Source organism: Rhea pennata, chromosome 7 (genome assembly GCF_028389875.1).
Source record: "Rhea pennata isolate bPtePen1 chromosome 7, bPtePen1.pri, whole genome shotgun sequence".
In the NCBI taxonomy this organism is placed as follows: Eukaryota; Metazoa; Chordata; class Aves; order Rheiformes; family Rheidae; genus Rhea; species Rhea pennata.
In genome coordinates, this window is record NC_084669.1 from 33,793,344 (window position 1) to 33,805,527 (window position 12,184).

Below are 12,184 nucleotides of genomic sequence, written 5' to 3' on the forward strand. Positions count from 1 at the left end.
AAGTTGGGCCTTGGTCTTCCAAAGTGTTGCAATCTGAAACACGACTACACCATCTTGCCCACATAGCTTGCACCTTGTGTCCTCTACTCGACTCTTACTGTAATAATGCTTGAAAATGATTCCTGAACCCACACAGCCAGATCAGAGGCAAAGGTGATGGAAAAGAGTCAGGCAAAGAGAAGTTAAGGGCTGAAGAGCTACTGCGAAACTCAAAGACAAATTTTCTCTCACGTTGCCAGTAGCTGAATCGTTATTTCATCAGGTATTTCCCTGGTTATACATGGAAAGAGAGCTTTTTGCAGGGGGGGAAACAAGGTTCTTCTGGAGAAGATAACACATGGGAGAAGTGGTAGAGTAGAGCAGAAGAGGACACGAGGACCCTCTAACAGAGGCCTTAGAGTGTGAAAATAGCTCTTTCACACTCACATTGACATAATTTATTAGACTATTCTTAAAGCGAATGTCTGGTCATCAACAGAACTTGCCTGCAGTAAGGCATGCATCACACCTACCCTTCACGTCCCATTAACAGAGATGGACCGCTTGAGAAGAATCTGCACACTTGCTGGACTGGATGCTAGTTTGAGGGGACTTCAGGAGGGGATTACAGAGGAGTAGGAAAATGTGAAATTTAAAATATTTTCAAATCTAAAATAGAAGTTAAATGGTCTGAAATTATTCAGACAAAACTGACCCCAGTCTTTGAGTTTGAAGCACAGTTAGCACATTTTGCCCTATGAAGTGCTTTGAAGACATCGAGGTGGGTTGTTTGTTGATATCAAAGTGAAGTTCAGTAGGACCTGGGTGCCTAGCTCCCATGCATTTTTAAAATCACATCTTGTCTACAATAACAAAAAAAAAAACAAAAAAAAAAAAAACTCAACAGTATGTATACTAGCTGGGCCCCTATGGGTGAGCTTTCTGCTTAATACAAAATGTTCTAACTCATAAGTAACATTATAAAGCAGAAAAACAGACTAACTGAAATCTAGACAGACCTTTAATTATTGCTGTCCATAGAACCACAGTAATTTTGAGATGCTCCTGCCAGTTGAAGAGAGTGTGTGGTTTTTTTAAAGCACTTAATGACATCTGCCCGCCTTTCTGCATCAGCAGTACAAACGCACTCTCCTCCTGCCAGAGGAGATCTAAACACGTTTATTTTGTTTCCAAGAGAGTTACTGGAAATACTCAATTGTGTATTTGTACTCAAAGGGATGGCCACCAATAAAAGCAGTTACTAGGTCAAACAAATTACCACTTCTATCATCAATAATAATCTCTTTCAATGCTGCCAGCTTTTTCAAACTACTTGAGCAAAATTTTGCTATTCTCTCCCTTTATTCTGCGTCACCAAATAGTTGCTTCGTTCATTCTTACATCAGACTAATGCTGATTATTTCCATACATCCTGTCTGAAGTGGTTGGAGTGGACTATTTTAGTGCTCTGTGCAGTAGGCATGGGCTGTTTTTTTTGTTTGTTTGTTTAGAAAAAATAAACCCACAAGTGATTTTATGACATGAAACATACAATATGCTCTTAAAAATTGATGTTGTGATATGAACAAATTGTTCGTTCCCATTTTGTTGCTAATGCCACCCTCTATCTAGCCACTTTTTTTTTTTTTTAATTCTGATCTCTCGAATTTTCACTCGTGTCTCTCCAAGAAGAGAGAGAAACAAGCAACACAAGTTAAATAAAATCACTGGTTTGATAAGCCTTTTCTTCCCCCCACTGTCTCCATTCTTGCCATACATGCCACAGACAGGTAAAAGCTGGCTCAAATTTTTCATAAAGGTGGAAAAAAAATTCATGTTCACTATAACATTATGGAAGTGGTAGAGCTCTTCTGAGGCGCAAGAGAGAGATCAGCCCTCAGCTCGCATGAGAAGTCACTTGCGGAGGTCGTATTGACGGGTATGGAAGGATTTAGGCTGGTGTGTCACCAGGGCAGCTCTGCGGTGCACAGAAAGCATCAGGGAAAGCGGAGGGCATTTGGTACCGTGCACCGTTTCTTAGAATTGATGGCCTACAGCATTGCAGAGTATCTCTAACTTGACGCATTCATTCCCTAAATCACTGTTTAGAGAAGAGTTTTGAAGCCTAATGATTGACTTCACAGTAATGCAAAATTAGCATGCCCTTTATGACCAGGACTTCCAAGAAATTCCCCAAACGCTGTCCACGGTATTTGTCCAAACTACAGTTTATTGGCTTAAAATGACTGATTGTGCTAAGGGGGCTTTTCAGCAGGCCAAGGCTGGGGATTTCTGTGCCAGCGCAGTGCTTGCTCACTGGCAGTCTGCTGAGCGCTGCCAGTAGCCCAGGCTCACCAGCATCTGTTACCACAGCAATGGCTTTCTTTACATTATTTTGATGATTTTTTTAAAAAACCTTGGTATTCCAATGTAAGATCCTGGATCAGCTAATGCCATCCTTTCTGTGTGATTTTACCTGTCTGTGTTCCCCTTCAGGTACTATTTGGTCCGTCTCAGGCAGGGGAACGTGTACATCCCGACCATGCAGCAGCTGCACACGGACGCTGAGCTGCACCTTGCATGAGACCATTGCTGTTTCCATACATGCTGGCTCACACACACCGTGTCCATCAGGGGTAATGCCACTGGGTCTAGCACAGGTCTTTCACAACTGGAGTTTAACCTCCTAGTGCCTTCCTTTCAGAACAGGTATCTTCCAAGCTTATTTACAGAAAACGTATCTGATGCTTTGACTAAGCCAAGAGCCCTCTAAATCATGCATCCCAATGAATTCACGTCCTTAATAGTTTCCCAGCTCCCTCCAAAATGTTCTTTCTGCCAACTCAATATCTTCAAAAACTTCTCTTATGCAGTAAGCTCCTCTCTTGTGTTTCAGCCTGCTGAAAGCTATTAACACTTGCTCCACAGCAATAGACACGCTTACAAAAAAATTGTTTTCTCTGACTGGCTGTGAGCAATTACTGCACTCACCTGTGAGACTACAGATTACTGAGCTTATTTACCTACATGTTGGCAAAACTCAGCCTAACTCTAACCATTTAAAAGTCATTTAGTCCTCTGCAGTTGGAGGGGATTCTCATGGGGAATCCACCCCTTCAGTCTTAGACACGAATTTTAGGGCAGCCTGAGTCGCCCTCTGCCTCTCCACTGATGGCAGAAAGCCTGAATGACAAGCTCAAACTGGGGACCTAAATTCTAGAAGGCTGAAATTAGGTGGGATCAGCCTTATTGAAAAATATAGTCAGAGTCAAGCTGCAATTTAAAGTGGAGGAGCTGCCACTCAAACTACCAGAAAACCCTTCACAATGGTCATGAAAAGATAGGACGAGCCACAGTCTCAGAGCAGCGGGAAGCCAGCAAACGCGGACAAAGTTCCTGCACACAACAGCGGCCGCAGAGGAGCACAGCGCCAGCCCCCGGGCAGGCTCCAGCCTGCCTCCAGACGAGGCCCTGGGCAACGTCGGCGCCGTCAGCAGCAATGTGTGCAGCCCTGCGGCAGCGGGCATCACACGCCGGCGTCTTTCACAGCCAAAGCGTCCCCTTTCTCCGCAGGCGTTAACATACAGGTACGTCCAAGTCAGCTCAGGGAGGGCCACGCAACGGTGTTGTGTCTAGATTAAATGTGCCATTAGGCTGTACAGGCAAACAGTGTCACGTGAACATACAGCTGTGCGCAGCCTCAAAGCTCCTGACCTTACGGTACGCAGGCACGTGGTCAATCAAGTACCCAAAGACAACTCAGAGCCTGGCCCACAGGCTGAGCACGCTGAAATAAAAAGGCCCTCGTGTTTTGAACATGTGCAGAACTGGTGCTCTGGACTAAGAAATCAATTTCTACCTCATGACCATTTTACACAGTTAGGAGGGAAAACCATACAATTCCTTCACAATGTAGTTGCACAAGAGATTTTACACCTAGAAAGTGAGTAAGACCTGTCTTGACAGCCTGCCTGGTTGCATTGGGCTTTCCCAAAGTGCTGGACACGAGGCCCTTGCCAAGCTGACGGCTCTGCGGCTGCAGCCCAGCTCCCGCAAGCCAGCTGCCCAGCTTTTCCAAGCATTCGGCATCCCGCCCATTCTGTCGGCTTCACCCCGCTCAGGTATCAAGCTCATCCTGTTTGGAAACAGTTGGTCGGCCAAGAAGAACAGGTAGGAGATGTGTGCTTCTTAGAGATGCCACCACATCTGCAGTCCACCACCTTGTAGCAGGAGAATGAGAAAGTAACCTTGGCTGCACTTCCTAGACTTTGGGAATATTTTCATGAGAATACTATAAACACAGTAGTTTCCCTTCTTTGAAGCACAGCTATAGCAGCTGTTGCAGACCTTCATTCCTGAAGGAAATTCTGAACTTTGCAATTGGAGAAAATAACAGGCTCAGAATATATTTTTAGTTTTTTTATTATAGGGAAGAAAAAACAGCCAGCAAATATGACATGTTTTGTCATGGACCAGCATCACCAAAACCCATGGAGCTCATGCTAAGAAACTAGCAGAAGGAGGTATCACAAGCTGTTGCTGCGTCAGGCTGCTTGGCCCGCCCGGCGGCCCGAGGCCGGGAGCGTAGAGGTGACCCTCCTCGAAATAACGCCATGCTGTAATTAGCCCACTCGCGGAGGCTGTGTGCTGCCACCTGTTTACCAGGAGCACGTGTGAGGCGCCGGCCTTGCGCGCAGCCCAGGCATGCCCCGGTGCGCGTGCCAGGCCCCCCCGGCCAGCAGCCCTTCACAGGGATCCGCCGGAGGCATGGAGGAGCACCTCGGGCAGCACCTGCGGCTCGGCCACTGCAGCCAACACCGTTTAGATGTTAAAGGCGCTGAACCCACTTTTGTGCAAACAGCCAAAACACTACGGCTCCTGGTACCGCCGTGGCTGCCATGCCGGCTTGGGAACGTACCACTCGCCTTGCAAGGCTGCTCGGCTCCCAGTGATGAACCCGACAGAAGAACTGCAGCAGCAGAAAGAGCGCAGATATTTTTGAAAACTCTCTTGCACACACTATCTTCGAAAACAGGATTTAAAGCCACTGAAAGCACACCTTAAAGGGCAGTTTGTGAGCACATGTGAGCTTAGCCTGCCCTTCTCCAGTGCCCCTGGAGGCAGAGGGGGTATTTCAGCAATGCTCTGAATTGATCAATTCAGTGAAAGGGCAAAGAGAGCTTGGTCTGCCAGCAAAGTGCCCTGCAGACACACTCTTAAGTGCTTAAACATTTCATCCATTAGCAAATAAAGATATTAAAATCATAACCACAACTATAACGAAGGAGCTGTAACTCCTTTGTCATTTAATTCAATTGCCATGGTGACCACTCTGAATTGTCAGGAACAAGTTTTATCACAGATGCTTTTTCTATTTGAAGAAAATTTTGTTACAAGACATTATCTGAATTCTTCCTAAGGAGGAGGGCAGCTGAGGGCAATAAACATACAGCAAAACCCCAGATCTAAATTAACACGGCAGAACATTTGCTGAAGGACAGGCAGCAGTTTAAGTTCCCAGAACTGTAGGTGGGGAAAATCAAAAGGAAGAAGCAACTGAGGCTGTCAGAACATGTTAAGGGGCATGTGTTAAAGAAAAAAGGATCACGGCAGTAATGTATTATTTCTCCCCACCTATCCTTTAGCAGACTTCAGTAACTTTTGTTTTGGTAACAGTTTTGTTAACAAGGAAACTGGGACGCTCTTCTCACCCTGGCCCTGCGTAATAGTCCTACCTCACGTTTGCTAGGCTCCACTCAGAGAGGACTTACAAAAATGGATTATTGTCTATTTTAGGGCCAGAGCTTCTAGTTCTTTAGTTGTAAGCATAAGAAAACCGAAGCCACAGATTCTAATCATCTTGGATTTCAGGATAGCGGTTACACATGACTCTGGATGGTGAAAATGGTCTGTCTGCCTCCTAGGTAAAAGCTAGAAAACTTTGATTTTATCAGTAGGTGTAGTCGAGGTGTCTACAAGGTACCACATACGGTGCAATTCTGACATGAATTTGCATGAATCCGAAGTGGCTCCCTGCAATAAAGGACATTTCACATTGTCAGAAGAGCTGGTGGGAGTTCAAAATCAACCCATCAAATGTAAAGCCAGTCTCAAAATTAGCTTTTCAGAAAAAACTTGAAATAAACACATGAGTTCACAGATAAATCTAATTTGAACCTTCTTGCCACTAGGTGGTGATGGCTGATAATGAATTGACACAGAATTGTCTCAATCCTTGTCTCCCAGCACTTTAAATGTTTATACTAGACTCACTTCTTGCATAGTTTTTACATCCAGTTTAGGGATGTTGTTCCATTTAAACACATGCTGTTATCATCCGAGGTAGTCCATACCACTTAACCTCAGTTTGAGTTACAAATTAATTAGAGAATTTTGCCAAATACATAGAAGTGTCATTTAGTTAAAATAAATAGAGGCACTGAATGAAGAGATCAATAAAAGATGTATTACTGTGGGTCACTTATAACGGGATGTTAGCAATAAAAGCAGCATCAGTCATTGAATCAATCTCAAAATCACACAAACAAAACAAAAATGATCAAATCTCCTTTTTTTCCATTAGAACCAAATCTGTACAAAGTCCAATATTTATAGTCCACTTGCAAAAAATAGAGTTTTCCATAACAACAGCCAGAGGCTGAGGCAAAGTGCATTGGTAATGCGCTGCGATTATAGCACATTAAGATAAAAGCACGGCTGCCAGAACAGGTCGGATTCTCCTCTCCCCACGCACGACTGTGGTGGCAGCATCACGTGCTGGGATCACACAGCCCCATCCTGCCATGCTCCCAGTGGCATGGGGAGCCCACAGAGCACCTTGGTGCTGGGGCCCATGCGCATGGCTGCAGCAGCCACAGCTGAGCCTGGCACCCCTTCCTCGCCCTGCAGCTTAGCAGCTACTGCCCCTCTCATTAAGTGCATGATATTCTGCTTCTTCCTAACTCTAATTAAGGAATTTTATTCTTAGCATAGAAATTTAGTCTACTTGGAACAAAACGGCAATTTTCTGTTATAAAATGATGACTTTCTGAAAGACATAAGAGGACTAACGCACTCTGCAACAGCTGATGACTAAATGCCAATTGGCACTTTGCATTTAATGTACACCTATCTGCTTCTTAAAGTGCAGCCACAGTCTGTGCGTCGGTTGTTAGTAAGGAACGCCCTGCTCCGCAAGCACACCCCTAAAATAAGGGCTGCTGGAGACACGTCCCTTCTGCTGGGAGCTGCCTCTGCCCCGTGGTCCGCCCCAGGGCTACGAGGGCTTTGGCACCAGGATGGAAGAGCAAGGGAAAAGCAAGTGAGGACACGAGAGGACTGCACACGGCTAGAGGCTGGCAGGGAGAGACCGCCTGGGGGGGCGCATGGCCACCGAGGGGGAGTTGGGCTCCCACAGCCGCGCTAGGTCACTGCCCATGGGTGCTCCCCGAACGTCTCTGCTCCGGGGAGCTGCTCAGTGCAATCCCGTATCAGCCACATCTGCCCAACAGCTGTTTTCAGCCTGCCATAACCATGCCTGCTATCTTTGGGGGAGATTCTCTGCTGATGGTTAAAAAGGAGGTAGAGGAGTATTTGTCTTTCTTTTTCTTATACTCACTGCTCCGTCCTTCTTCAGCTGCAGCCCCTCCGGGCAGGATGACTGAGGCTGTGCCTGCTCTCACCGAGGTATGGGGTAAAGATGAATTCAGTGCCCCCATTACTTCCATCACTACGACATTTACAGTACAATATGCACACAAGCCTGATGATCAGCTCTTCCCTGCCCCAACAAAGCTCTGCATAGCTTTAAGGTTGCAAGTATCTATTAAGAAAGTAACAGCTTTTTTTTTCCAAATAACATTAGATGTCTTAAAAAGGCTTTCATCTAGTGGGCATAGCTCCTTTTTTACTCCAGAAATGACTTCCGCTCTTTTCTTGAGTGTATCAGAGGCCACCTTCCCTTTCTGTGCTTCAACATCCTAGGAACAGGCCTGGATGGCTGAAGGACCCATTCCTACAAGACACATATTAACATGCAAATACATCTGCAGTATTTGCTACTTTCAGAGCAATCCACAGACAGAAATTGTTTTTATGAAACATTAATCAAGTCATTTTAGATAACAACAAATCAGTACAAAACCAGTATTCATATAAATTACCAGCTTTGAATAACTGACCCAGTTTACATATAATCTTGGCACAAAATCTTGACTATGAAATTTGAGGCAGATTGGTTTCAGTTTGGTCAATGTGGAAAGACAGAAACAAAGAATATTTTAAAACTGGACTCAGATTGAAGGCTTCTTTCAGGCTCTCGTCTTCTTAATGTGATACAATGACTAAAATCTTCCGCCAGCATCCTGTTTAGATTAGCTGCAGTTTGGTTTCCCAGGGAAGTAACTTCTGTTGACATTCACAGCTTGAACCTGCCTTTTGAGTACTGTGCTGTGAGCGTGCGAGTGCCGCTTGCACGGCCACGATGCACCCGGAGCAGCACTACAGAGCTCCACCGAGGGACTCTTCCACCCAGGCAAACCATACCGCGAGGTATCAACAGTGCGGTGCAGAGTTTTTGAAGACGGCATTAAGAAGGAAGATAAACACTGTGTGCTAGCATATATGCATCTTACGATTAAAACTCCAGAGCATTTCTGATCTGAATTAACCTACAGATCTGTAGAATCTCTTGGGCTCCAGGTCGAATCTTGCTATTTAACAAGCATCTGCAACTGCTGCACGGTCATGTGGGTTGTCCTATGTTTGCAAGCAAGTGCAGCAAACATTGCTTTTGCTGCCTTCTCATTGCTGTAGGATCTGAAACTGGAGCTGTAAGATTTGGCTGTATACTCCTTTCATATAAGATCTTTTTTAAAGAAAGTATAGGCTAACAGAAAAATTAAGTTATATTCTAGGGATGTTAGAGATGAAAAGGAGCAGGAGGTATGCATCACAACTTGGCCAAAAATTCAACTGAGCACCTGAACAAGGTCCAAGCCAACATCAGCTCGTATCAGCTAATAAGATCCAATCTTCTGGAGACCAAATGGAGACCAAAATCCAGTCCATCACCCAAGCCTTCTCCATATGGATACTAAAAAATCCACCAACATGTCCTTTTGCCTCACTTCCAACTTTGAAGAAATATATAATGGAGCCACAAGCTTTTAGCAGGCTCAACCTCCACCCTTGTGCTCAGGATTCAATTCAAAATCTTATACAAAGTTTTAATCTGCAACAGCACTCATGCTGTATGTAGAGAACTTTTATTCCTAACAACTTACAAAAAGAAGGTTGAGAATAAAACCATTGATTCGCTGTAACAAAACAGCATGTCTATTTTACAAGTGTATAATTTTTGGTTGGTAAAGATTTGAGGTGAAGGAACCTAAGTAGACAATTCCCAGGTAACAACGGAGAACTACACACAAGATATAGGTCTAATATTCAGGATACCCATGGACATTAACAATGTAGTTCTGTCACTAATTGTACCTCATAATGAAAAATGGCAAAGGGGTTCTTGTGAATTGGACAGACTCACATAGCTTATTATTTTAAATAAATACCATAATCGGTGTGAAATCTCAGCAACTAAAATATGAAAAGCAGTATGAACTACCAGTCTTTTATGGGACAGAAAGAATTATCCATAGCTATCCAAAGGCTAGTATGGCTTTCATATGCTTGTATATAAACTGTGAGTTACTTTACATCATCTTGCCTCCAACCCATTGCAAAACATAGAGGTTTTGTTAGTGGTATTTAAGCTAACTACAGGTATTGTAGGATTAGTTTGTGTGGGATGAAAAGAAATGTTAGCCTTTGCTTAAAAGGAGAAAAAGTTTAAGATTTATATTGATAAAAGGAAGACAGGGTGAGGAAGAGTACATAAGCAACTGCATTATGAAAATTTTAATACCAATTTTAATACCAATACAGGACAGAACTGTGGACAGTTCTTATATTAGCAGACAGAATCAGTCTCGACCCTGCATGAAGAACACAGTTAATCTCACCTGCAATCACATGAAGACAACTCTGCAAGGAGCTAACAGAGGCAAGACTGCATCCTAAAGCTGTGCCCTGTGTAGGACTCTGCAATAACTCAAATAACCCAAGGAGTCCCATCTTCCAGAAGTGTCTCCAGTGTTTGCCTTAAATTCATATTCAGTATCCCCGGAAAATGAGCAGTGAGCTCAGGGAAGCCTGGGTACTGCCACTGGTCTGCTTTGATGACTCAATTTCTCTCTGTTTCATTTTCCCCACTGACAAAATTAGAATAATAATCACTCCTTCAAGCACTTTGAGCCTTTTTGATGCAAAAAAAAGTCTACACTGCAGGTGGCTACAATAATGATTATTGCTGCGTATTAAATAAGCCTTACTGCTCTCTGAGAGTGTCTGGGCAGGAAATTTGTCCATTTTACAGACAGATAAACTGAGGCACCGAGGAGCTAATATAATAAATTGGAATGGAAAAAATAATGATCCGTTTTCACTTTCCTTCCTTATACAGCCATCAAACGTTCATGTGTGTATGGGGAGCCCATCCTCACAGCTGCCTTCAATTTTAAGTGTGCTCACTCATTTTAAGGAAATTCATAACACTTCTATGTTAAACATGGTGTCCATTTTCAACTTCTAAAACCGGCATCAACTCCAGTGCTTCGCAATCTGCCAGCAGCTAGCAGCTCCTCGGTTGCTGCCTTTATTAAAGAGGATTTACTTTGAAAACCTGAGTGGAGGTAGAAAACCTACTTCTGTTCCTAGCTACCCTTGTTTAAAGCAGAGTAATGCTGCCTACAATAGACAGCTGCAAAGGTGTACAAGAATCACAGTTGGAGGAGAATCTGGCTCAGAGGAATTGTTGGTATATTTTTACAAGGACATATGTGTTTGGAAACTAATGGAAACATTAAACTGTCTATAAAGATTTCCAATGGAAAAGCAACGCTACTTTCCGTAATCTTAGGTGCTGTGAATACATGCAATTAGGACACATTTAAATTTGTTTAATAGTTACCCAGAAAGGTTATTTTCAGTCTATAAAGTAATAAGCCCTTAAGTGTTGTGCATAGCATATGATTTCATTAGTTGCAAAAGAGGCAGAATATATTGCAAGTAGAGATTCCTTCCCCCTCACCCCTCCCCCCCCAACAAGAGCTCTCCTAAAACTCTTGTACTAGAATTGTTGTACAGGAAAAGGCCTCTAAGGAGCTTATTTGGATTTTGTTGGTTCTTTTTGTTTGTTTGATTTTACAGGACAGGAGAATTTTCATGGTGTACTGTGTATCGTACTCATTAGGCAAATGCACACAAGAAAGTTCATAATTAATGAAGAAACTGAAAATCTTACACCACAAAGAGCACAAAAAAGGTGTAGCTGTAAGCCCTGCTCACAGAATCCCCCCAGCCCCTAAAATTAGGGGCTGCTGCTTCCTTCCGATCAGTGTGTCCCTTTCTCACGCACCTCTCTGAAGGATGCAAAGGAGGGCAGCTGCCTTCCGACTTCTCTTTGCATAAAATGCTGACTCTGTAAGTGAGACAGGGACCGTATGGCCACCGTGTCACAGACTCAGGCCGTCTTGACAAGACACATAAAGCTGGTACAGCGAGGAGGTGGCTTATGCACGGAGATCAGAGAAAAGGACTCATTTTCCATCCTCACTACTCTCTTGGGTGCTTTGTGGTTACAACTTGCTGTTGAGGAAGAGGCTGCCTTCCAGCAGCCCAATCTTTTGGAGAAAACCAGAGCCAGTTGGGTGTCGAAAGGGACCTGAAGAAGCATATTGATTTGCTCGTGGACCTGCAAATGATTATATGGTATTTTAAAATGACTCTTCCCTATTGATACATTAAATTAAAAGACTTGTGTTCTTCCATTTCTTCTCACGAATCAGTGGGGTGCCTGAGCGCACGGAAGATTACGTGGCAGAGACGTGCAGAGTGCCCTGCACAGAACTCTTGCGTGGGCCTGATGGGGAGCGGCACCGCAGCACGGTGGCACACGTGCTGCCCCCAGCACCCCACAGCCATTGCTACAGAACAGGGTGCAGGATGTGAAACCTTGTCTTCCCCACCCCAAATACTTTCAGTATCAGGAAATTAATAAAAATGAATACAATAAAGGAATACACAAAGGATTACAAATATCCCCTTTGTTGTATTGGATTTGAATCTGGAGTGTTTCCCAGCTTCAGTC